General features: G+C 38.6%; 1 protein-coding gene and 1 pseudogene across 2 annotated transcripts in view; both read left to right on the top strand.

Annotated features, from left to right (window-relative positions):
- Positions 1–26,529, top strand: part of UVRAG (UV radiation resistance associated) — a 428,278-nt gene that overhangs the window by 77,602 nt on the left and 324,147 nt on the right. The window lies entirely within an intron of this gene.
- Positions 11,787–18,349, top strand: LOC140503184 (PR domain zinc finger protein 1 pseudogene; annotated as a pseudogene).

The raw sequence follows: 26,529 nt of genomic DNA, 5'->3' as shown, positions 1-26,529 counted from the left end.
TGATTGCCATTTAATCAGGAACTAGAACATGTTTAGAAAGACATGTAAGCCACCTAAGACTTTCCTCAAAAGATGTTCCTTAGCCAAAGTGAAACTATAATCATATTTGAAACCTGGTTATTGGAACTTGCCATTTTTAGATGCTATGGGACTATTAAATGACTGTTCTTCTGAGTCTAACTCCAGGTATGGGAAGCAAGAAAGGCGATCTGAGCCTCCAATACAACCCGTTCTTATTTGACAATATTTGTGAATTGCTGTAGCAGTTAAAAAAAAAATCATTAACTGATAGCCAGTATTCTGGAAATGAACCCTTCCAAACTTTGCTAGTGTGACCCTCAGATAATAGAAAAATAATCCATTTGGGAGTTCTTTTTAGAAAGATAAAGCATTTATTAAGCCCTCACGTTGTACCAGGCACTATGCTGAGTGTTGGAAGGACACATACGTACAAGTAAGTGAGATAGCCTCTGCTTTTAAGAAACTTATATTCTAAAGGGCGAAGAGCAGTACATCAAGAGGTGCTGAAAAGGGGTGAAGGAAGGAAGGGTTTCTCAGGTGTGGGCATGGCAAAGAATGGAAATGGCTGGGAGGCATGGGCTTTGGCAAACCAAGACAAAAAATCTCATCTATCAGAGTTGGGAAAGCTAGAGAGAGAGTCCAGAGTTTCTGATGGAAGTAATTAGAGAGTGGGCTATGGGGAGGAGAGGGAAGAATGTGTCATGAAGGCCTGAGCCTGATATGGCACCAAGTTTATCTGTCAGAGATGGAGAGGAAGGCAGCAAGTTTACCTATCCAAGCTGGAGGAGCATGCAGTATTTTTGAAGCCTTTCTAGCTTGACTGGCTCTTTGGAAAACCTTTGAGAACATAGGGTTATTACACTATGGTGTGAAGCTTTAGAGGAAGACTTTAGTGGACAACTGTCTTGATTATATTTTTTATGTTATATTTATATTATAATATGGTATAGATTATATTATAGTCTTGATTATATTATTTAAATTAAAACAATTTTGTTGTTAAAATTATGATGCCTCGCATTTCAGTCCATTTTTCTTCCTTTATGATGTATGAAAACTGAGGGCAAGAAACTTTTTCCTGTAGCATTAGAAATTCTAAGAAAAATGATCTTGCCTTGTCTGTATACCATTTGACCTACTTTTTATGTTCTCAATTAATCTGGCTTTTGGATTTGAAGTGTTTTTTCTTAAAGGAATATAAATCGTCAGATCTTAGGATTTAGATCTGGAAGTGACTTTTGAGATCATAATACATAACATAATAAACATCAGGTTCCTGGGGTATACATTATCATGTAGCTTTACTTCCTTATTTTACAGCTGAGGAAAATGAGGAGGCCCAGAAATATACTTGGTTTACAGATTTCAAGAGGCATGTACCAGATAGGAGTTGAGGATCTGAGTTCAAAACCAATCACAGAAACTTAGTATCTATGACCCTGGGCAAATCACTTAACCTCTGCCTACCTCAGTTTCCTTAATGTAAAATAGCTATAATAATAGCACCTACCTTCTGGGGTTATTATGAGGATAAAATGAGACAATATATGTAAAGCACTTTGCAAATCTTAAAATGCTATGTAAATGCTGTTATTATTAGCAATAGTAACAAAAGGCAGAGTCATACTTAGTGATGCTCTTAACTAAGCTCCTGTGTATTTGAGTTTGGGTTCAGAGAAGTCAAAAAATCTGCTGCTAAAACTCTTGTTATGTCAAACTGCCTTCGAGCTGGCAGCATTTTGTTGTTCTTTCCTGCTATTTATGTCCCAGTTTAGCAACTTTAGGAACCAATAGTTAAAAGTGGAAATGTTCAAAGAAATTTAGATTGAAGTTCTGTAGCTAAAATTTAAGACCCCAAAATTGTCACACTAAGAATTCTAGAAAAGCAAGCACTTGACCTTCATGTTTGTATGTGGTAGTTTCACAGGTAGTCTTTCAGTATTGTGATATCAACAAAGGTTTTCAAAAACCTGATCCAACCCCTTTTAAACATCCAAGGTGTTTAAAAGCAATGATAGTTGTCTGGGTAGGATGAGTTTTACACACGAGGGCAGAAGTAAAGTGGATGAAGCTTTTATATGTAGTTCTAAACCTTGTAATGTACTAGGAAGAGACAGTCAATTTGTTCTCCAAAGACTTAGGTTGAAATTCTAACTCACTGCATAACCATGTCATCTCAATTAACAATTATTAAGCTGTATCATTGGTGCCAGATTCTGGAGATGAAAAGCAATACAATACAATACAATCCCATCTCTATTTAATAAAAGGTTATAGTAAATCCATAGAACAGTATAAGACAAAGGAGAGTGTGATTAGTGTAAAGAAGAGGGCCAAAAAATGTGTTATGAGAAATATGAGTAGTGAATGGACACTGTAAGTTGGGGTGAGTGGGGGAGAGAATTGGAGAAGGGTTCATTAAAGTTTATGAGCTTAATTTGTGATCCCATTTGGGGTTTTCTTGGCAAAGGTTTGCCAATTCTCTCTTCAGCTCATTTTACAGATGAGGAAACTGAGGCAAACAGGGTTAAGTGACATGCCCAGGATTACACAGCTGGTAAATATCTGGGGCAGGATTTAATCTCTGGAAGATTAGTCTTCCTGGCTTTAGATCCTATGCACTATCTACTGCACCATCTAGATGCTCTATATGTCTATACACACATATGTGTACATATACACATATGTATATACACACGTGCACATTTATACACACATGTATTTATGTCTGATTGCCATATAGAATGAATGGCCTTTTCTGTCCTCTTCCTTTCCTTCTATGAAACATATATTCTTGATCTTTCATCCTTTTCTTCTGCATGTTGTCAGTCTCTTTGACTTAAGATCAAAGACTTTGTTCTCTTAATAATTTGCATTTATAAAGCACTTAAAGGTGAGTAGATGACCTCATATTTGGCTCTGTTTACTTTGGAGCTCCAGGTCAGCATCATGATTTCTGTCTCTCACATCACCATTTATTTACTCTCTCATGTCTAGAATTACAGAATCACAGAATTTCAAAATTAGAAAGGACTTTGTTGAATATCTAGTACAACCTATACCTGAAAGAGAATAATTTACACCACATATCTAATAAATGGTTAGCCTTTGTTTGAAGATCTTCAATAATAGGAAACTCATTATTTTTCCCCCATATCTACCCCTCCTCTTAACATCTCTATAATTTTTGGAGGCACTGCCATTCTTTCAGGTTTACAACTGAGGAGTCATTCTTCAATGTTCACTCTTTCTTAGCCTTCCACATCCAATTAGTCATCAGGTCTGTATCTCCAGCATCCATTCCCTTTACTCACCGAATAACAACACTAATCCTGGCCATCAGCACCTCACCTCTAGACCATTATGTTCACCTCTTAATTGGTCCCCTTGCCTCCAGTTTCTCCCCTTGCTAATCCTATACAGCTGCCATATTTATACTTCTAAAGCATACTCTGCTGAATAAACTTACATAGCTTCCTATTATCTGAAAGAGCAAATAGACTGCTTGTTGAGAATATTAAAGGACTTCACAGTCTTGGTTCCCCTAAACTGACTTATTTGTTCTCTATACAAGACATTCAATTTTCCACCTCTATGTCTTTACACAGTGGATTGTTCCTTATATTTGCTGTGTTTTCCCTTCTCAACTCTGCTTCCTAGAACCCTTAGTTCCTTTTAGAGCTCTGCTCAGGTGCTGCCTCCTTTAAGAAGTCTTTACTGATTCCCTCATTTATCATATTTAAGTTCATCACTTTGTGGGCTTGTCCTTCGTTGCCAAAGAAGACCATGCCATCAGAGAAATGATGACATGACTTGCACTTGACTTTGTTTTGAGTGAGGGAGGGCTGTGCAGGTCACCACCCTCACTTCTCCTGAACCATCTGGATCCCATGACCAGATATTCATCAGGATGACTGGAGATGGTCCAGGATGAGGCAGTTGAGGTTAAGTGACTTGCCCAAGGTCACACAGTTAGTGAGTGTCGGGTGTCTGAGGAGAGATTTGAACTCAGGTCATCCTGACTCCTGCACTGGTGCTCTATCCACTGCACCACCTCGCTGCCCTCCATCACTTTGTATTTGTTTTGTATAGGTAGTATATTTACTAATCCTGCATCCCCTTAGTTGACTTTAAGTTCCTTGATGGTAGGCACTGTTTCATTTTTCTCTTTATCCTTCAGTGCCTAGCATCGTACTTGGCACATAGTAGACAGTTAATAAAGGTTTGTTGATTGATTTTTTTTGTAATCAAAGTAGATCATTCAATTTCATAAGCTGTTTTTTTTTTTTTGTAAAGGCTTACTCTCTTTGAAGCCCAGAGATACAAAGACAAAAGCAGGTAGCCTCTGCACTTGAGCTAGCTTATATTCTTCTTGGGGTGGATAAAAGCATATGCGCAGATAAGCAAATACAAACCACACACATGGTAAATACAAACTAATTTCTATGGGCAAGTAGAGAGATTGGCCACTGGGCTAGGTGGTATTTGAGTTGAACCTTGAAGGAAGCTAGGCTTTCCAAGAGGTAGAGGTGTAGCCAGGAATGGGGTCAAGCCTTTGTCCAGGGAACAGTAAGTGGTAAATTATGCTGGAATGTAGAGTATTTTAAGGAAGTTAATATAAAATCATGGGACAATTGACTGGAACCAGCTATAGATGTAAAAGACTTTAAATGCCAAACACAAAAGTTCATATGAAGTTACTTGAGAATGGCGAATGGTCATGATGCAGATGGTTAAGAAATACTTGTTAAGTGAGTGAGTCAGATGTGGGTTTGAGCATTATCACTTTGGAAGTGAGATAGATAAAAGGATGACTTGGATAGGGGAGAGACTGGAAACAGGGAGACAATGAGAGGGATAATATCATCTAGACCAGAATGCTTTGTAATCCCATAAAGCTTTAGGATTCAGATATTCTAAAAAATTGTTTTACGTTAGACACTTATTCTCCATTAAAGCACTTAAAGTATGTAAACAGTTGCTGCACTTTTATGTTGGTGGGCATTTTTCCTCATCTTTTAGTTCTAGTACTCATGTTAGTTTTTTGGGATGATAAACATGAAGCGAGATCCCTTGCCAAGGAAAGAGTAAGAAGTGGGGGAGTTGATTTCTGTAAGCATTGGGTTACTCTGATATTTTTTAGAGGATAGGAGAAGAAGAGCTGGTTAAAATCCAGCCCCTTCTTATACTTATTATGAAGGTTTTTGCTGAAAGGAAAGAAAGATTAAAAAAAAAAACTCAGGCATGTTTTAAGTTTAATTTTCTCCATGACTACTTTTTAAATACCTATGCTGAACCAAAATTGCTACTCCCTAGATTGATTACTCATGGTTAGGTGGTGTAATGACTAGAATATTGGATGTAGAATTAGGAAAACCTGAGTTCAAATCTTAACCTTGTTGTACTCACTGGCTCTGTGGCCTTGTGCAAATAAGTAGCTTAATCTCTCTCAGCTTCAGTTTTCTCATTTGTAAAATGGCATTAGTAATAATAATACCTAACTCAGGGGTATTATGAGAATCAAAGTGATACTTCACGTAAGGCACTTTGCAAACCTTAAAATACTATATGAATACTATTATTCTTACTATTTACAAATACTGTTATTCTTGTTTATTATTATTTATAATATTATTCTTGTTATTATTTCTTGTATGTAAATGCCTTCTACATGCTTCACAAAGTAAGTTCTACCTGTAGAGAATAAAGATTTGATACTAATGAGAAGTTAAGTTTGCTGCAGTTTCCAAGAGAGTTAAAAAAAATGTGTTGAACAGTGACAGCTTCTGGAATAATCTCCCCCATTTAGTACTTTGAAGGTGACAAGGTACATTTGTATTAGTTTTCTCTGACTAATTTTCTTCACTTCCAAAAAACAGAATAACATGTATATGTACAAAGTGCTTTGAAAAACTTAAAGCACTATATAAATGTTAGCTGTTGTTATTTCCATCTTGGTTTTCCTCATCCTTGTTATTATTCCTAAGATATTTTTAACAATCAGTTACCTCTCTTTATAGTCATACTTAGATTTATGAGATATGCTCTGTGGTGATTTTGACATAGTGTTTAATGTGTCCTCCACGGAGAACTGATATTCTTATTAAGATGAAATTTTTATAAGAATTGTTCTGTCAATCTAAATATCTTCTTTGAAGTAGTAAAAATTTGAGTAACATAGAATCACGTTTTAGGTAATCTCTTTTTTTCTTCTCAAAGTAAGACACACAGCTTACTGATATCATTAATCCTGTGTATCTAAGCTCTGTCCTTGGGCCTTTCTTTTCTTCCTATACATCATTGGGATCTTAAGTTGTCATTTTCAGTTATCTATGTAGACATACAGAATAACAAATAAATCTTTCCATAATTGCCCCATTGATCAAAAAACTCAAACTGCATGTTTACTGCCAAGTTAAATGAGTACAACCTATTCAGCTTCCCTCATACCCAGCCTCAGTAGGCAATACTGTCACATCATTGCTCATTTACCTTCTTTTGACAATGTCTCTTAGATCTGCCCTGTTAAAAATGGAGGTTGGAGCTGAGATTTATGAAATAGCATGACGCCAACTTTATAAAATTTTCTTCATTTCCATAGTCACTAGTTTGTTTCAAATTCTGTTCTCCTTTGCAACAAATATTTCTCCATAAACCTTTTGTCTCCAGTATTTAATTCCTTTGAGTCAGTTCTCAGTACTATTTCCAAGGAGAACTAAGTCTTTTCCCTGGCCACATCTTGTCTCTTCCCCTGTCATATATTCTCTAAAATCTCATCCTTGTATTAGGCAAGGTTTCTGAAATCAGTCTTTTCTACATGTCATAGAATCATTGAATCTGCAAATGGGAAAGAATCTCAATGGCTACCTGATGCAATATATACCCAAAAGGAAAACCTACTACAAAATGCCTGATTATTCAGCCTCTGCCTAAAGACCTCCAAAGAAGGGGAACCCACTACCTTTTAATGCAACCATTCTACTTTTGGACATTTTGGTAGTTTTTTCTGACATCAGGCTTTGCCCTGCCAGCTCATTTCCAGAGTCTGGCCCTTGGGGCCCAAAAGAAAAAAACATTTAATCTCTTTTCCGCATAAAAACCTTTTAAATACCTGAAGAGTCTTATATCCTGGTCCCTTCCTTTTGTACATACCTTCATTGTTTCCCTCCCCCTGACCTAAGCTGAATATATTCCTGTTTTCTTAAACCTGTTGTCATGTGACATGAACTCACAGTTCTTGACCATTCTGGTTGCCCTCCTTTGCATACTCCTCAGCTAATCAATGTCCTTAAATTATGTTGTCTAGAACTTAACAGGAAGTACTAGATGAGGTATGATAAGACTGAGCACAGAGAGATTTTCACCCCCATATTCCTGAAAGCTATGCTTTTTAACTTTTTGGACTATCGTTACATCACATTAGAAAGAACAAAAGTGGTAGCCCCAAGGCAATGACTGCCTGAAGACTTAACATCTGCAGATTAGAGTACTTCTCTGAGCAGGAATAGCCTGTTCCTAACTTCAAGAGAAAGTTGAGCCAACACAGTTAACAGCAGTTGAGCAGAATAGGAGTGGGTAGCTTTCAGAGATTTGATGTACAACGCTGCATTTGCTCATATGGGTCAGGACACTCATGAACATCAGGGACTGTTTTGATGAAAATGATAAGGAAATTCAGAAGCTGCTAAATGAAAAATGAGAACTCCACAGGGTTTACCAGCAAGATAGTTCATTCATCTCTAAGAAGGTAGCATTTGACTCCATAAAAAGTAAAGTAAAAGTGAAACTTAGAGAGATGCAGGATTCTTGACTCAGTAAGAAGGCAAGTGAAATTCAGTTTTATGCTAATAGTAACACTCCAAAGCTCATTTATGGTGTCCTGAAGACTATTTATGGACCACAGACCTATGGTACATCTCAACTACTCAGTACTGATGGAGCCACATTCATTAGTGATAAGGACATGATCTTGTAGAGATGGGCGGAACATTTCCATAGTGTTCTCAACAGACCATCATCAATGCTGAAACCATTGACTGTTTACCTCATATTGAAATCAGTCTCTCCTTAGCTGAAGTTCCAACTAAAGAAGATGTTTTGAATGTCTTTAGGCTCCTTTCATGTGGCAAAGCATCTGGTACTGATTCTATTCCAGCTGAGATTTACAAGTTGGGGGGTCCATTGCTCATACAAAAATTGACCAAAATTTTCCAGGTTTTGTGGCAAGAGGTTATTTCCCAGGAGTTCAAGGATGCCTCCATTGCCCATCTCTATAAAGGTAAAGGAAATAGATTGTCCTATGACAATCACAAGGGGGGGGGTCTCTTTCTTACTCATTGCTGGCAAGATTCTTGCCAGAGTCCTCCTTAATAGGCCAATCCTCCACTTGGAAGGTGGTAATCAACTTGAGAGCCAGTGTGGCTTCATAAAGGTCCACAGAATGGTTGATGTGCCGTTTACTGCTTGACAACTGCAGGAGAAATGCAGAATAGAGGTCTGTACACAATGTTTATAGGTCTGATCAACGCCTTTGATATAGTCAGTTGTGAGGGCTTATGGAAAATTATATCAAAATTTGGTTGTCCAGAGAAGTTCATCAGTATTGTATGTCAATTTCATGATGGCATGTTTACCTAGGTTCTGATAATGGACTATGCTGTCATACTTTCCCAGTCACCAGTGGAGTGAAACAAGGCTGCGTGCTTGCTCCCATACTTTTTAAAAAGCATGATGTTTTCAGCCATGTTGTCAAATGCCTTCAGTGAGGGAGAAAACGTGGCATCAAGGTCAGCTACCAAACTGATAGTAAAATTTTCAACTTGAAAAGGCTACAAGCAAAGACCAAATTTTCTGTTTGCAGATGACTCTGCCCTCAGTGAAGCCTCTGAAGCTGAGATGCAACAAAGTGTGGATCAGTTCTGTGCTGCTAATGTTAGCGTAACAACACCAAGAAAACATAGGCATTCCATCAGCCAGCACCACAACATCCATATGTGGAATCATCAGTAACAGCAAATGGAGAAGTTTTGAATGCTGTGTACAAGTTCACTTACCTTGGCAATATACTTTCCAGAGATGTACACATTGACGAAGTTGACACATGCATTGCCAGAGCTAGCTCAGTGTTTGGGAAACGCTGAAGTGTAGGAGAGAAGATATATTAGGCTATCTGCCAAAGTGTGTGCAGAGCCATTGTGCTGACCTCAGTTTTGTATGCCTCTGAACCCTGGCCAGTGTACCAACGCCATGCCAGGAAACTAAATCTGAAGATCACTTGGTAAGATAAAGTACTGGACACTGAGGTCCTTTCTCAAGCTGAATTGCCCAGCATTCAGACTACTGCAGAGAGTACAACTCTGATGGTCTGGCCACATTGTTCAAATGCTAAATGTACATTTACCTAAAAGTTGTCTATTTTATAGACAACTCACATAAGGCAAGTACTGACATGGTGGTCAGAAAATGACATACAATGACACTCCCAAGGTCTCTCTTAAAAATTTTGGCATTGATTGTGTGGCATGGGAGACACTTGCACAGGACTGCCCAGCATGCCTGTCCTCATCAGACAAGATTCTGTGCTCTATGAGCAAAGTAGAATTGAAGTAGCTTAGAAGAAATGCAAGATGTGCAGATTTAGAGAATCCACCCCAAATATTCATATGGACTCTTTGTGCCCAACCTGTGGTAGAGCATTCTGAGCTTTTGTTGATCTGATCAGCCACACTGTAACTTTTCTCTAATGTAGTGATGCCATTTATGTTCTCTTCAAGAAAGGACAACCCATATAAATAAAGTTCTTTGCATATTGTCTCTCCCATTAGACTTTAAGCTGTACTGCCTTTTGCCTTCTTTTGTATTTCTATCGTTTAGTGTAGTCCCTGCGATAAGGTAGTTACTAAATGAAAGTTTATTGACTGACCTCTGAACTTATTAGGCAAAGACCTCTAGTTTATTCTCATCACATATAATGTTGGCTCTTGGTTTAGATACTGTTTTACCATATTAGGAGAAGTTAGATTTTTAGGCTTTTTTTTTTTTTTTTAACAAATAGATGTATTTGGTCAGAAGTCTTTTCTGTGTCTGTTGATGTAAGTTTTATTGTTTTTGCTATTAATATGTTATCATGTTTGTAATTTTCCTTATAGGAAACCACTCACATTCTTGGTATAAATCCAGTCTGGTCATAATGCATACTTTTTGATATTTTACTGTATCCTCTTTGCTAATATTTTGCTTAAAATGTATGCTTTTGATATTAATTAGAGATATTCACCCATAGTTTTCTTTCTCTGCTTTGTTTCTTTTTGGTTTAGATATTGTCCATATTTGTATCATAGAAGGCATTTGGTAGCATGCTATACATATATACACACATATATATATTGCAAACCGTTTATGTAATATTGTAATTAATTTTTCTTTGACTTTTTGATGTAATTCACCTGCAATTTCGTCTATATGGTTTTGAGGTAATATTCTTTGGGACTTCATTTATGACTTCAATTTCTTTTTATGAAATTTGGTTTCTTAAGTTCCTAGTGGACTATTCCTAAATCAGATGAGTGGCTTGTGGGGAATCTCACCAGGCAGTGGAAAGGCACAGTCAATTTGGGTAACAGATTGAAAAGCAGTGCTATTAACATTCATCTTTCCTGTATTTCTTTTATTTATTCATTCATTCATTCATTCATTCATTTATTTGTTTATTTAACTTTTAACATTCATTTTAACAAAACTTTGGGTTCCAAATTTTCTCCCCTTTCGTCCCCCCCCAAAACACCAAGCATTCTAATTGCCCCTATCACCAATCTGCTCTCTCTTCTATCATCCCTCTCTGCCCTTGTCTCCATCTTCTCTTTTGTCCTGTAGGGCCAAATAACTTTCTATACCCCTTTACCTGTATTTCTTATTTCCTAGTGGCAAGAACAGTCCTCGACAGTTGTTCCTAAAACTTTGAGTTCCAACTTCTTTTCCTCCCTCCCTCTCTACCCCTTCCCTTTGGAAGGCAAGCAATTCAATATAGGCCAAATCTGTGTAGTTTTGCAAATGACTTCCATAATAGTTGTGTTGTATAAGACTAACTATATTTCCCTCCATCCTATCCTGTCCCCCATTACTTCTATTCTCTCTTTTGATCCTGTCCCTCCCCATGAGTGTAGACCTCAAATTGCTCCCTCCTCCCCATGCCCTCCCTTCCATCATCCCCCCCACCCTGCTTATCCCCTTATCTCCCACTTTCCTGTATTGTAAGATAGGTTTTCATACCAAAATGAGCATGCATTTTATTCCTTCCTTTAGTGGAATGTGATGAGAGTAAAATTCATGTTTTTCTCTCACCTCCCCTCTTTATCCCTCCACTAATAAGTCTTTTGCTTGCCTCTTTTATGAGAGATAATTTGCTCCATTCCATTTCTCCCTTTCTCCTCCTAATATATTTCTCTCTCACTGCTTGATTTCATTTTTTTAAGATATGATCCCATCCTCTTCAATTCACTCTGTGCACTCTGTCTCTATGTGTGTGTGTGTGTGTGTGTGTGTGTGTGTGTGTGTGTGTGTATGTGTGTGTGTGTAATCCCACCCAGTACCCAGATACTGAAAAGTTTCAAGAGTTACAAATATTGTCTTTCCATGTAGGAATGTAAACAATTCAACTTTAGTAAGTCCCTTATGACTTCTCTTTGCTGTTCACCTTTTCATGCTTCTCTTCATTCTTGTGTTTGAAAGTCAAATTTTCTTTTCAGCTCTGGTCTTTTCATCAAGAATGCTTGAAAGTCCTCTATTTCATTGAAAGACCATTTTTTCCCCTGAAGTATTATACTCAGTTTTGCTGGGTAGGTGATTCTTGGTTTTAGTCCTAGTTCCTTTGACTTCTGGAATATCCTGTTCCATGCCCTTCAATCCCTTAATGTAGAAGCTGCTAGATCTTGTGTTATCCTGAGTGTATTTCCACAGTACTTGAATTGTTTCTTTCTAGCTGCATGAAATATTTTCTCCTTGACCTGGGAACTCTGGAATTTGGTCACAATGTTCCTAGGAGTTTCTCTTTTTGGATCTCTTTCAGGCAGTGTTCTGTGGATTCCTTGAATATTTATTTTGCCCTCTGGTTCTAGAATCTCAGGGCAGTTTTCCTTGATAATTTCATGAAAGATGATGTCTAGGCACTTTTTTTGATCATGGCTTTCAGATAGTCCCATAATTTTTAAATTGTCTCTCCTGGATCTATTTTGCAGGTCAGTTGTTTTTCCAATGAGATATTTCACATTATCTTCCATTTTTTCATTCTTTTGGTTTTGTTTTGTGATTTCTTGGTTTCTCATAAAGTCATTAGCCTCCATCTGTTCCATTCTAATTTTGAAAGAACTATTTTCTTCAGTGAGCTTTTGAATCTCCTTTTCCATTTGGCCAATTCTGCTTTTGAAAGCATTCTTCTCCTCATTGGCTTTTTGAACCTCTTTTGCCAATTGAGTTAGCCTACTTTTCAAGGTGTTATTTTCTTCATCATTTTTTTGGGTCTCCTTTAGCAGGGTACTGACGTGCTGTTCATGCTTTCCCTGGATGTCTCTCATTTCTCTTCCCAGCTTTTCCTCTACCTCTCTAACTTGATTTTCAAAATTCTTTTTGAGCTCTTCCATGGCCTGAGCCCATTGAGTGGGCTGGGATACAGAAGCCTTGACTTCTGTGTCTTTCGCTGATGGTAAGCATTGTTCTTCCTCATCAGAGAAGGGAGGAAATGCCTGTTCACCAAGAAAGTAACCTTCTATAGTCTTATTTTTTTTCCCTTTTCTGGGCATTTTCCCAGCCAGTGACTTGACTTCTGAATATTCTCTTCACACCCACTTCGCCTCCAGATCCTCCCAGCCAGTGCTTGGGGTCTGAGATTCAAATGCTGCTCCCCAGCCTCAGGACTTTGGGCGGGGGCAAGGCTGCTATTCAGTGTGAGATGAAGTTCAGGTGCTCAGGTGGGGGCAGGGCTGCCTCACGGGCTCAGTTCCCTCAGGGGGTTTATGCAGAGACCTTTGAGAATGGATCCAGGCTCCTGCCTGCTTGGGGAGCCCTGGTCTGCTCCCACCTCCGCTGCTGCCTCCCGAGGGGGCCTGAGTTATGAGGGCACCCCACTCCCCTCTCGACCCGCCAAAGAGACCCTCTCACCAACCCCCGTCACCTGTGGGTGGAGGGACCTGTGCGACCGCTGGAGATTCCATCCCCGAAGCCCACTTGGATCCGCTGCTCTCGGTGCCGCGGCCAAGGCAGGACTGGTCTCGGCTCCACGTCCACAGCGCGAAAGACCTTTTGCGAGAGGTTTTCAGGCTCTCTGGAACAGAAATCTCCGCCGCTCCACCGTTCTGTGGCCTCTGCTGCTCCAGAATTCGCCGGGAGTTCTTTTTTACAGATGTTCTATGGGCTGTGGGTTTGGAGCTATGTGTATGTGCGTCTTTCTACTCTGCCATCTTGGCTCCGCCCTCCTGTATTTCTGTGAGGCAAAAACAGTAAGTGCTGTGGCACCTTTCTTACATGGAAAGTGGAGCAGAGGGACATAGAGACCATAGAGAATGAGTTAACCTGGGAGGTGTCAATCTTGTTCTAAGCCGTTAAGTGAGAGAGTTAGAAGAAATGTTCACCATATACAAATAAGTGAGACTTAATCTCAAGTGTTGAAATTTTGTTTTGGAAAAACTTATGGATGTATCCTGGGCTATCCCATTATAACTCTGACACTATGCGTTTTTCAGTGTATATGAAATGAATGCACAATGAAAATGAACACAAAGGGTGCTTATGTGAATGACTGTGTGGACAGAGGCACATGTTCTGAAGATAACTACATAAACATTATGAATTATCACCCCTGAGACTCTGATGCTTAATGTAGGAGCTGGCAGAGGCATCTCTGCCAAGGAATCTGGTTTTCACATGTGTTAGGAACTGCAGAGAGTTAAGACTTTTTTTTTTTTTGCTAAAGAAGATTGACATCTGACAGTTATCTCTCCCATACACTTGTAAAAAAAATTTTATAAAATTTATTTATTTTCAGTTCTCAACATTCACTTCCACAAGAATTTGAATTCAAAATTTTCTCACCATGCCTCCCTACACCCTATCCCAGAACAGCATATACCCCATATACTCTTTCCTTCAGTCTGCCTTCCCTTCTATTACCCACCCTTCTTCCATCCCCCTTCCCCTCTATACTCCATTGCCTGTGTAACTTAATTTCCAGTTGCATGCTAAAACAGTTTTTAACATTCATTCTTAAAGCTTTGAAGTTCCATATTCTCTACCTTCCTCCCTCCCCACTCACCCTCATTGAGAAAACAAGCAATTCAAAATAGGTCATAAGTGTGTAACAATGCAAAGCACTTCTATAATAGTTATGTTGTAAAAGACTAACCACATACCCCTCTTTCCTATCCTGCCTTCCATTTATTCCATTCTCTCCCTTGACCTGTCCTCCCACAATAGAGTTTGCATCTGACTACCCCTTTCCCCAGTTTGCTGTCCCTTCTATTATCTTCCCTCTCCTATCCCCTTCCCCCTTGCCTTCCTGTAGGGTAAAATAAATTTCCATGTCCAATGGTGTGTGTGTTATTCCCTCCTTAAACTAAATCCCATGAGAGTAAGGCTCATTGTTTCCTTTCATCTCCCCCCTTTTCCCCTCCATTGTAAAAGCTCTTTCTTCCCTCTTTTATGTGAGATGATTTGCTACATTCTACCTCTCCCTTTCTCTTACTCCTAGCACATTCCACTCAAGAGTAAATTTTATTTTTTTAGGTATTCTTCCTTCAAATTCAACTCAGCCTATGCCCTCTGTCTATGTATATATATGTGTGTGTATATGTACACACACACACACATATATACATACATATATACACACACAGACACCCATGTACACATACAGACCTACACATAAATAACATATACATACACACCCATATTCACACACATATGTGTATGCATGCATGCATGTATGTATGTATTCCCTCTAATGACCCTAAAACTGGAAAAGGTCTCATGAGTTACAAATAACATCTTTCCATGTATGAATGTAAACACTTCAACTTTAATGAGTTCCTTAAGGTTTCTCTTTCCTGTTTACCTTTTTATGTTTCTTTTGATTCTTGTATTTGAATGTCACATTTTCTATTCAGCTCTAGTCTTTTCAACAAGAATGCTTGGAAGTCCTCTATTTCATTGAAATTCCATGTTTTTCCCCTGAAGTATTACACTCAGTTTTGCTGGGCAGGTGATTCTTGGTTTTAGTCTTATCTCCTTTGACCTGGAATATCATATTCCAAGCCCTTCGATCCCTTGGTGTAGAAATTGCTATATCTTGTGTTATCTTGATTGTATTTCCACTATACTTGTATTATTTCTTTCTGGCTACTTGTAATATTTTCTCCTTGACCTGGGAACTCTCGAATTTGGCTACCGTATTCCAAGGAGTTTTCCTTTTGAGATCTCTTTCAAGAGGTGGTCGGTGAATTCTTTCCATTTCTATTTTACCCTCTGGCTCTAGAATATCAGGGAAGTTTTCCTTGATAATTTCATGGAAGATAATGTGTAGGCTCTTTTTTTGATCCTGGTTTTCAAGTAGACCAGTAATTTTAAAATTTTCTCTCCTGGATCTATTTTCCAGTTCCTTTGTTTTTCCAATGAGATGTTTCACATTGTCTGCTATTTTTTTATTCTTTTAGTTTTGTTTTGTAATTTCTTGGTTTCTCACAAAGTTGTTAGCCTCCATCTGTTCCATTCTAATTTTTAAAGAACTATTTTCTTCAGTGAGCTTTTGAACCTCTTTTTCCATTTGACCAGTTCTGCTTTTTAAAACATTCTTCTCCTTGTTGACTTTTTGGACTTCTTTTGCCATTTGAGTTAGTCTATTTTTAAAGGTGCTATTTTCTTCAGCATCTTTTTGGATCTCCTTTAGGAAGCTGTTGACTCGCTTTCCATTATTTTCTTGCATTGCTCTCATTTCTTTTCTCAATTTTTCTTCCACCTTTCTTACTTGATTTTTAAAATCCTTTTTGAACTCTTCTATGACCTGAGAATACTGCATATTTTTTTTGAAGGTTTTGTATGTAGAAGCCTTGATTTGATGTCTTCCTCTGATGATATGCTTTGCTCTTCCTCATCTGAAAGGATGGAAGAAAATACCTTTTCATCAAGAAAGTAATCTTCCATAGTCTTATTTTTTTCCCCTTTTCTTGGGCATTTTCCCTGCCGGTTACTTGACTTTTGAGTCCTTTGTCAAAAAGTGGAGGGTGTACTACTCTAGGCTTCAGAGATTTTGTGCATCTGTTCGCTGAGATATCCCTTGGGACCTGTAAGTTCTCAGTTCCCCCAAGGTGGCAGAGTCAGAATAGTTTACTCCTCTCCTGGCCTGCACTCTGGTCTGTGAGCAAGCAAAAACACTCTTTTCTGCCCTGGAACTGTGAGTGGAGTTCCCTCTCCACTGCCACCACCAACTCCTCTATGCCGGCGCTCCTTCTCACCCCAAGACTATCACTCAGTACTGAGACCCAGATCAGGTGCTTGATTCCCCCAGGGTCTTTAGACCAAAGGCTCCAAAAGTGGACACTGCTGCCTCAGTGGCTGCTGCTGTCCTGGGTCTGGGACTGGGGCCAGACCCTGCTCCCCTCTCACCCAGGTGAAAGAGCTTTCTTACTGACCTCTGAAGTTGTCTTTGGCATTTGTGGGTTGAGAAATCTGGGAACCACAGTAACTAACTTATTCCACGCCCTCAGCCCTGCTCCAGACCTGTCTGTGCCTTGCGGCTCAGGCTAGGGATGCACTCTGCTCTGAGCGTGGTGCGATAGACCTTTCCTGTTGGCCTTCCAGGCCATCTTGGGCTGGAAATCTGTTTCATTCCTTCATTTTGTGTCTTCTGCTGCTCTAGAATTTGTTTAGAGTCATTTTTTACAGGTATTTTATGGGCTATGGGGGGAGAGCTTCTACAGGTCCGTCCTTCTACTCCTCTATGTTGGCTCACCCCCCCACCCCCAAACACTTCTAATGAGTCCCCATAAGTCTTGGAGGCCCTTCTGTTATAAAGTTATAAGCAAGGAATACACACTAAAGGAATATGTTAGGCTAAATTTTTACCAGTGATACGATACCCCACAAATGTCAACAGACAGTATTTTTGATGGATAGAGCTCTTCTAATGGGGAGGTTTACCACTTCATTGATAGCTTTAATGAAGAAAAGAGTATCTAGATGCTTTATGTTAATGCTGCTAACTCCATACAGAAGCAGAATTTGACCACATGGCAGAATTGAATGAACATCTATTTCTAAAGTATTAGGCCCATCTCTGCTAATCAGGAACTCTTATGGGAAATTGTTGAAATTTTGTATAAAAATTCCTTTCCTTCTTTTGGCTAGCCAAAAGGGATGGGTATCTCTCAAACACACATTAGCCCAAAGTAACAAACTCTTGACTAAAAATGGGCTTTGCCCAAAAAATATCCCAAAGAGAGCATAATGGAAAAGAAATTCTGAAAAATGATTCCATCTATTCCAAAGGAATGAGCTTCTTCTATGCTGACCTGTCATTAGAAAAGGACATGGATGACCTGAGAAAACATTTTAGCCCTAAAGACCTTTATGTTCTCATGTTATCTACTCAATTTGGGTTTCTAATTCAAAAGACTTCTTAAAAGCTTTTTTGACCTAAAGAATAGGGAAATCTGCTTACATTACCCATTACTTCATTCTATCATCTACCATACCTAGCCCCTCAGCAATAAACAGCCCAGTCCAAAGCTTAAGAAGCCCTAGTCCTTGTGGCAGGCCAGAGGACATAGTTTCACCTTTGGCTCCTCTAAGAACACTGAGAATCTTATCTTTACTTGAATGTATAGTATGGAACAGAAAGATTGAGTTCCTTCTTGTCCTTACTTTGTCCAGGCATTTACTAGGGTTATGTATCATCTAGTCATTTCCCTCAACCTTTAATCCCCTCTTTTAATGCTTGTTATCTCAGGTTCCTTTTACCTCAGTGTGATATAAGCTCTAATAATCTGTGTACCCTGAATAATATAAATGGAATCAATGATTTCAGTCTCTTCCCAAGAGTAAAGCCTTTCTATAGTAACATACTTAGTGGAGGCAACTTGCTACATACCATGTTCAGCTAAGCTGCTCTTTAAATTCATTGCTCTCTGGAGAAGGCCAAAGATTGTTAGAACTAGAGCACCCTGCAGACGTTCCTGCACCAGTACCCCACAGTACTTTTTTCGTTAACAGTACAGATGTGAAAAACAAGGATGCAGTTTACCCAGTGGGTCCCCAAATGCTGGAATGGAATACCTGTCACATATGACACATGATATGCCCCAAACTACCTCTGCATGTTGGTAGACAACAGTTGGAAGAAGTCATGAATATCCTTAAAAAAAAAAAAGAAATATAATTGGATACAAAACATTTCCATACCTATTGAAGCAGCAGAATTGAAAGCTAAAAGTATGAGTGCAATGTTTGTTCCAATGCTTTTGGGCAATTCATACATGAAGTTTCGTTTTGGAGTGCATAGTGGAGATTGACTATTACAATGTCAGGCTTGCAATGTGAGTATCATTCAGTTTGCCTACCTGCAGAAACACTACCTGGTACATATCAGTGAATAACCTCACAGATGTCAGGATTTTCACAAGTGATTCAACAGTACAAATAATCCCAAGACATCCCTGCTATTATTCTGTCATTAGCAAAGTAATCCATTCTGCTGTCTTCTTCCATTTTTTAGGTGAATTAATTTAATTCATATTCACTGTTATAACTGTTAGTTATATATTTCTAAAAACTTTGTTCTCTTTTTTTTCTGTTTGCCCCCTATTTTTAGAAAGGAGTAGATGAAGAGAGAAGTGTGTTCAGCTCTAGTTATCAATGCTTGATGCAGTCTACTTTCTCTCCCCTGCTCCTCTTTTATTCCCTTCAGCCACATCATTGTTATAGGTTGTTACCTTTTTTGTTTATTTTTAAATTTCATTCACTACCTACCTCTGAGGTTAGAATTTTGTTTATTTCTAATCCTTCCCTGAATTCATATTCATATTCTCTCTCTTTCTCTCTCTCTCTCTCTCTCTCTCTTTCTCTTTCTCTCTCTGTCTCTCTTCTTCCTCCCCTCATGTTCTGTTATCATCTGACTTATTTGGATGATCAAGTGATGTCCTTCTTAGTAATTAAGTTCCTAGTAGACTATTCGTAAATTAGATGAGTGGATTATTGGGAATCTCACCAGGCAGTGGAAAGGCACAGTCAGTTTGGGTAACAGATTGAAAAGAAATGCTTTTAACCCCTTTATATAGCCTTTTTCTTGAGTAACCTGATTATGTCATAGAAATTTCCTACCTCTTTTTTATTCTTTCTTCCTTAATGTGTTTCTTTCCCCCTCATTTTTCTTTTAAGATCATCAGAGCATAATACTACTACTCTCAGGTTCTATATCTTATTTAATGCCCTCTATGACCCTTGATGACATTTGTATCCTGACGTGACACATTTCTTTCTTTTCCGTTTTTTGACACATTTTCCCTTTCCTTATTAGAATATAGTAACCTTTAATTGCTTAAACCTATTTACCATTTTATATTTCTTTTAACATCTGACTTTGTATTTCAAAAGTTAAACTCAGTCAACTACTCAGTGAACTAGTATTTTTAGTTCCTAGTATGTGTTAGGTACTGTGGGGTGTGCGTGCGTGTGTGTGTGTGTGTGTGTGATGCAAAGAAAGGCAAAAGATAATCTATTTTCAAGAACTTACAGTCTAATGGAGGAGACAACATGGAAATGACTGTGCAAACAAAATATCCACAGGATAAATTGACATAGAGAAGGTATTAGCATTAAGAGGGATTGAGAAACCTTTCTGCAGAAATTTCATTTTAGTTGAGACTTGAGGGCAGCCAGGAGGCAGAGATGAGGGAGAGCATTTCAGGTCTGAGGGATAGCCAGAGAAAATGCCTGGAGGAAGAGATACGGAGTGTCTTGTTTGTGGAACAGCAAGAAGGTATGTCATAGGATCATAGTGTAGAGAGGAAGTGTAAGGTCTAAGAAGAATGTAAAGCTAGGAAGGGGTCATGTTATGGAGGACTTTATAAGTCAAACAAAGATTTTGTATTTGGTCCTTGAGACAATAAGGAGCCACTGGAATTTATTGAATAGTGTAATGACATGGTCAGACTTATACTTTAGGAATATCACTTTGATATGTGTGGAGAAATGTTATGGAATGGGAAGAGACTTTTGAGGTAGGGAGATCAGCTAGTAGTGCACCCAGATAGTGTAGTGTTAGAGGAGAGAAGGAGGACTATATGAGAGATACAATGAAAGTAGAATGTAAAGGACTTGACAATAGATTGGATATGAGAGAATGAGAGAAATTCAAGATAATAGCTAGATTGTGAGCCTTGGGTAATTAGGAGGATGGTAGTACCCTTGACAGTAACAGAGAATTTAAGAGGGTTGTGGAGAGGAGATAGTAAGTTAAGATCTGTGCTTATTGAGTTTAATATGTCAGTGAGACATCTAGTTTGACATGTCCGCTAAGCAGTGGGGTTGTGAGACTGAAGGTCAGGAAAGAGGTTAGGTCTGGACAAATAAATCATATCTACATAGCCCTGAACTCTGCTCATGTATAAGAGTGACCCTGCTGTGTGCTTGTCTCTTGCCCCAGTAAAGAAGCAGAAAGCCCAGCTTCTGTCCATTCTGGATTTAAGACACTGCTCTGGGATATGAGCAATATAATTGCCGTCTCATTCCTGTTCTGTGCTCTCTACCTCCTTACATATTTGTAGGCCCTAACCCAGAGGTGGGGAACCTGCAACCTGGAGGCCACATGTGCCCCTTTAGGTCCTCAAGTGCGGTCCTTTGTTCTGTGAATGTGGAACATTTGTTCTGTAAAGTTCGGATTCAGTCAAAGAACTGCATTTAAGAATGTAGAGAATGTAGAGGGCTATATGTGACCTCGAGGCTGCAGGTTCCCCCGCCCCGCCCCCCTTTGTGGGCCTTCCTGCTGGATCTCCTTACTGGGGCCAGCAGGACTTTTGCTGTCTCCTGTGCTGACCTTGCCAGGAAAAGTGACCCATTGTGATTGCTCCTCAGATTTCATTATCACCACTTGCTACGCTCCCACATTAGAGCACTTGTGGGGCTCCCACATTAGAGCACTTGTGGGAGAGACTTGAACTTTTGTTTCCTCTTTTCCTGCTATCTTTATTGTTCTTCCTACTTTTCTACTCTGTCTTAGCCTTCACACATGGAAATGGTCAGACCCTGGATCTCAATTGTTACCTTAAGTGGTCATACTCCTTTAGTCAAAAAGTTTGAAGTTCCTCTCTCTCTGAATGTAATCTGTTATCTTTATATCTCTCTGTGCTTCACTCTCCTAGTTTTTGTTCCTCTACCCCTTAATCTCAGACCATTTACCCTTCATTTACCCTTTTCTGACTTCATTTTTCTCCCTTCCCAATCTTAATCCTGTAGCTAAACAATTCAATTCCACCTTGTTTTCTACTGTTATTTTGTTCTCTTTATCCTTATCCTACTTATCCCTTGTAAATACCAGTGAGAGATTACTCTCACAGTTTGCCTCCTGATACTGTTCATGTGCTAAGTAGAAATGGAAGAAGTCACACAAGTGTGCTAACTGGGAACAATGCGTATTCTTTAACTAGACCCTCACTTCAGCAAGACAATCCTTTTGCTCCTCTCTAATTTTTAGAGTCCCTATTTCAGTCTCATGAGAATCTATTCCAAACCACTCCTCATTCATCCTGTACCTTGTTTGTGCCGTCATCTCAGCTGAGGACCTCTCTTCTTATTTACTAAGCAGTTAAAGACTGTTTCACATGAACTCCATCTTCTTCCTTTCCCTTTCTTTTAAAATCTTTTGACATCATCTGCCTTTTCTACTTTCTTCCAGTCTCTGACCAAGTGGTCTTTGCCAGGCCAGCTCCTCTTTATAAACCTCTTATACCATTTCCCTTTATCTTCTTTACCAGATTGCTCTCTTATTCATCTCCCACCTCTCAGTCTTCAACTTATTCCTATCTACTAGTTTTCCCCTCTCCTTCCTTCAAACATGTCTTTTTTCCCTTATTCCTAAAGAGCCTTCAGTAGACCCTAACGTCACTTCCATCCAGCTTTTGTCTTATATTTCTTCTCCTTTTCTCAGCCAATTTCCTAGAGAAGGTGGAACCCACAGCCCTTTCTCCATCTCTTGTCTCCTTTTAAAGCCTTCTTTCCTTTCAGTTTTTCTCATTCATCCATTAACTCTTTGTAGTATGACTTCTGATCTTATCATTCAGTTGAAATTTCTCTTTTCAAATTACCAGTGATCTCTTAATTGCTAAATCTGATAATCTTTTCTCAGTTCTTATCCTTCTTGATCTTTCTGCTGCATTTGACATTATTGACCAATCTCTTTCTGAATACTCTTAACTCTGTGGGTTTTGTGATTATACTTTCTCCTGGTTGTCTTCCTACCTGTGTGACCTCTTTTTAATCATTATCTGCTGGCTCATCATCCATATCATGCCTCTCACCCAAATTCTAGGTGTTTCCCAAGAGTCCGTTTTCATATTCTTTCGTGTGTGTGTGTGTGTATGTACATATATATATTTATAATCTATTTATTTTTAGTTTTCAACATTCATTTCCACAAGATTTTGAGTTCTAAATTTTCTCCTCATCTCTCACTTCCCCCCACTCCAAGACATTGTGAATTCTGATTACCCCTTCCCCCAGTCTATCCTCCCTTCTGTCACACCCCTCTCTTCCCTTATCCCCATCTCCTCTGTTTTCTTGTAGGGCATGATAGATTTCGATATCCCATTACTTGTATGTCTTATTTCTCAGCATGTAAAAGCAATTTTTAACATTCGTTTTTAAAGTTTTGAGTTCCAGCTTCTCTCCTTTTCTCCCTCCCTTCCTATCCCCATTGAGAAGGCAAGTATTTCAATATAGGTTATACATGTGTAGTTATGCAAAGACTTCCATAAAAGTCATATTGTGAAAGACTAAGTACATTTCCCTCCATGCTATTCTACCCCCTATTTATTCTATTCTCTCTTTTGACCTTGTCCCTCCTCAAAAGTGTTTACTTCTAATTACTCCCTCTTCCCATTTGCCCTCCCTTTTATCATCCCCACCCCCACATTCTGCTTATCCCCTTCTCCCCTACTTTCTTGTAGTATAAGATAGATTTTTATGCCAAATTGAGTGTGCATATTATTCCCTCCTTAAGCCAGATGTGATGAGAGTAAGCTTCACTTTTTCCCTCTCACCTTCCCCCTTTTCCTTTCCATTGAAAAAACTTTTTCTTGCCTATTTTATGGGAGAGAATTTGTCCCATTCCATTTCTCCCTTTCTTCTCCCAATATATTCCTCTCTCACCCCTTAATTTTATTTTTTTAGATATCATCCCTTCCTATTCAACTCACCCTGTGCCCTCTTTCTATATATGTATATGATCCCTCTAACTACCCAAATACTGAGAAAAGTCTCAAGAATTATAAATATTATCTTTCCATGTAGGAGTGTAAACAGTTCAACTTTAGTAAGTCCCTTATGATTTCTCATTCTTGTTTACCTTTTCATGCTTCTCTTGATCCTTGTGTTTGAAAGTCAGATTTTCTATTCAGTTCTGGTCTTTTCATCAAGAATGCTTGAAAGTCCTCTGTTTCATTGAATGATTGTATTTTCCCCTGAAGTATTATACTCAAATTTGCTGGGTGGGTGATTCTTGGTTTTAATCCTAGCTCCTTTGACTTCTGGAATATCATATTCTAAGCCCTTCGATCCCTTAATGTTGAAGTTGCTAGATCTTGTGTTATCCTGATTGTATTTCCACAATACTCAAATTTTTTCTTTCTTTCTGCTTGCTGTATTTTCTCCTTGATCTAGGTACTTTGGAATTTGGCTACAGTATTCCTTTTCTTTTTGGATCTCTTTAAGGAGGTGATCGGAGGATTCTTTCAATATTTATTTTACCCTCTGGTTCTAGAGTATCAGGGCAGTTTTCCTTGATAATTTCCTGAAAGATGATGTCTAGGCTCTGTTTTTGACTATGGCTTTCAGGTACTCCCATAATTTTTAAATTGTCTCTCCTGGGTCTATTTTCCAGATCAGTTGTTTTTCCAATGAGATATTTCACATTGTCTGCTATTTTTTTATTCCTTTGGTTTTGTTTTGTAACTCCTTGAATTTTCATAAAGTCATCAACTGCTCCCTTCTAATCTTTAAAGGATTATTTTTAAAGGAGTGAGCTTTTGGATCTCCTTTTCCATCTGGCCAATGATGCTTTTTAGAGTATTCTTCCCCTCATTGGTTTTTTGGATCTCTTTTGCCATTTGAGTTAGTCTGTTTTTTAAAATGTTATTTTCTTAAGCATTAGTTTGTAAGCACCTTAGGAATTGTGATATTGGGGTCTAGGTATGGTGGTTCCAGTGTTCTTGATGAAGAAAATTTGTTGTTTTAGCTCTTACAAATCTATTCTATTTTTCTTCTTTTTATAAGTCCTTTTTCTCTATTAATCCTTGAATGACCTTGAAATGACATTGTTTATTTTGCCAGGCTTTCTGTAGATGTTTTATTGTGAATTGTGAGGTTTTTCCAAACAATCCTATTTGTGGATAACATTGATTTCATCAAGCCTCAGGACATTTCAGATCCTCCTGAAAAAAAATTGTAATCATTCAGTGGGAGTTTCTCTAGTCTTTCCACACCAGAAAGACCAAAACCAAGGAAGAAGAATGTTTTCAAAATTCATCTGAATAGATACCCTGTAGAGCTTATCTAACAGTTTATGTATCTAAGACGGATAACACAGATAGTGAGTTGGGTGGATCTAGAGTTGAAAGAGGAAGAAAGGGGACACTAGCTTGCTTTCAGAAAATTGCAAAGCACTTTTACTGACTCAAGCTTTTCATAATAGCACAGACCCAACTTTTTAATAAAAAAATTTTTGGCACTTTTGCTGTATGGCAGAGAGGGCAGTGGAAAGGTAAATGATGAGTGTGAGAAGGTTGTATCATGTAACCAGTGAGGAACTCTGAAGAATAGGAGTAAAGGATGTTATCAGTATGACAGAAAATGGACTGGTTATGTGGCAAAAAGGAATGTGGACAGCTAGAATGCTCCCCTCGTCATCCTTAAATGTTGGGAGAAGTTGAGGAAGACCTCTAAAATGTTATTTGGAACTCCTGTGGTGAATTTATAGGTGGCCATAATATGTGTGTGTTTGTCCTTCGTTGCCAAAGATGACCATGTCATCAGAGAAGTAATGACATGACTTGCACTTGACTTTGTTTTGAGTGAGGGAGGACTGTGCAGGTCACCAGCCTCACTTCTCCTCCAGAGCCATCTGAATCCAGTGACCAGATATTCATCAAAATGACTGGAGATGACCCAGGATGAGGCAATTGGGGTTAAGTGAATTGCCCGAGGTCACACAGCTAGCGAGTGTCAAGTGTCTGGGGTGAGATTTGAACTCAGGTCCTCCTGACTCTTGCACTGGTGCTCTCTCCACTGCACCGGCTAGCTGTCCTGGCCATAATATGATTCACATAGGAAGGGCAGGCATGGATGGGTTGTAATCTTCATTACTAGAAGGAAATCCTGAATCCATGAGATCATAGATCCAATTGAATGAATATATATAAGTATGGTAGAATGTGAACTCTGTTCCTCATGGAATAGGAGTTATTTCATTTTTGTATGAAGCAGGTTAGAAGCAAGCAAGGGAGTAGGGCTGGGGAAAAACTAGAAGTAGGAAAGATAACCAGTTACCTGAGGTGTAATGAGATAACTAGTAATATTATGCATTATAAATGCACATATTTTAAAATTCTAAATTTGTAACTATCAACAACAACAAAGAATAGAAAATATATGAAACTAAATTTTGTTTTTGTTTTTCATGTTGTTGTTGAGTTGTTTCAGTCATGTCTGACTGGGGTTTTCTTTGCAAAGATACTGGAGTGGTTTACCATTTCTTTCTCCAATTTGTTTTTCATAGTTATCATTTTTTAAGAGCTAGGAATTGGACTTGTGATTTTGTTGGTATAGGGATGAAAAAACTCCCCCTGTCAGTATAGGTCAGCAGTTGTCATTCTTTTGTCAGAGTAATATTCCATTAGATACACATAACAGTTTTTTCAGCTACCACTCAGTCATTAAATACATGACTTATTTCTTTTTTTTTAAATGATCATAATGTTGCTATGTGTATTCTTTTCTGAATTGGTGTGTCCTCAGTGTGTTGGATGACTTGATCAAAAAGAGTGCAATTGTAGTTATGTAGGTTTTACTCTATTATAAGGTACATATTTAATACCTGAGATTTCTGCTGTCCTTAGCATGGCAAATGGAACATATTTTATGCTTTTTCATGTTCCATGTGAAGATGTTGAACTTCCATTGGACAGTGTACAGGAGGCATAATTTTCAGTTCTTGTCTAGGGTAGACACATGCCTTGCCTGACTCTGGGGACTGATGCT

This window comes from Notamacropus eugenii, chromosome 5 (genome assembly GCF_028372415.1).
Source record: "Notamacropus eugenii isolate mMacEug1 chromosome 5, mMacEug1.pri_v2, whole genome shotgun sequence".
NCBI lineage: Eukaryota > Metazoa > Chordata > Mammalia > Diprotodontia > Macropodidae > Notamacropus > Notamacropus eugenii.
Note: the sequence above shows the minus strand (reverse complement) of the source record. Positions and strands in the feature narration are given on the sequence as shown.